The sequence below is a fragment of the Salvelinus sp. IW2-2015 genome, linkage group LG22, assembly GCF_002910315.2.
Source record: "Salvelinus sp. IW2-2015 linkage group LG22, ASM291031v2, whole genome shotgun sequence".
In the NCBI taxonomy this organism is placed as follows: Eukaryota; Metazoa; Chordata; class Actinopteri; order Salmoniformes; family Salmonidae; genus Salvelinus; species Salvelinus sp. IW2-2015.
Window position 1 is genome coordinate 31,984,060 of NC_036862.1, and position 1,252 is coordinate 31,985,311.

Sequence of the window (1,252 nt, forward strand, 5' to 3'; positions counted from 1 at the left end):
CTGTCTCTCTCCACCACCCTCCCTCCTCTCCATGTCAGGTCCTCTGTCTCTCCCTCCAGGAGCACTCATTCTGTCTCTCCACCACCCTCCCTCCTCTCCATGTCAGGTCCTCTGTCTCTCCCTCCCAGAGAGGCACTCATTCTGTCTCTTCCACACCCTCCCTCCTCTCCATGTCTAGGTCCCTGTCTCTCCCTCCCAGGAGGCACTCATTCTGTCTCTCTCTGTCACCCTCCCTCTTGTCCATCTGTCTGGTTCCCTCTGTGTCTTTGTGCCAACAGATATGTTTTACCTGTGAGATTGATATGCATTTCCAATGCTAAGAGTGTCCTCTCTCTCTCTCTCTCTCTCTCTCTCTCTCTCTCTCTCTCTCTCTCTCTCTCAGGTTGTTACTTTGAGGGGGACCAGAAGATGCATGCTCCTGGGTCTACATGGCATCCATTCGTCCCTCCATTTGGCTACATCAAGTGTGCCCTCTGCACCTGCAAGGTAGGCCTCTAGGTTATTCCTTCACAGCTAGCATGATGTTAGTTGATAAGTGATGCTAACATCATTAGAAACATGACTATTAATCTTTCTTCAGCTTCCTAGAATATCATGTAAATTCTGCTAATTTCCCATTGTGTCCTTCCTCCTCCACTCCTGTAGGGAGCGACAGGCGAGGTGCACTGTGAGAAGGTGACGTGTCCAGCCCTGACCTGCAGTCGTCCGGTACGCCGTAGCTCCTCAGACTGCTGTAAGGAATGTCCGGAGGAAGACAACCCCCCCCTGGAGCACGCTGACATGATGCAGGCAGATGGGACAAGTCACTGCAAGTTTGGGAAGAACTTCTACCAGAACAGTGACAACTGGCACCCCCGTGTGCCCCTGATGGGAGAGATGAAGTGCATCACCTGCTGGTGTGACGTGAGTATTACAGGGAGTCAGGGACCAGTCAGGAACAAGTGCCAAAGTCCCCCCCCCCCCCCCAAGGGACAGAAGTTCGTACAGTAAACACGCACTGTAGAGTGGGGTTTTGGACCGTTGCCACAGACAATCAACAATAAGACAAAAAATATTCAGACTGTTGGTCTAAACCCCAAAGAGCAAGAGAGAGAAAAGCACTGGAGAACTCCTATGTTTCAATAAAACTTTAGAAAACCAGGCTCAAAGTTTCTTCTGAGTTTTTCCATGCACTGTGGATACATGTTTTTGCGGATGAGTAGTGATGTTTCAGACTTGGTTGAGCTTCATTACGTGTAGAAGCGGATGGACG

The 1,252-nt window shown here is 50.3% G+C and overlaps 1 pseudogene; it reads left to right on the forward strand.

Moving 5' to 3' along the window:
* Nucleotides 1-1,252, forward strand: part of LOC111982721 (chordin-like) — a 45,583-nt pseudogene that overhangs the window by 29,158 nt on the left and 15,173 nt on the right.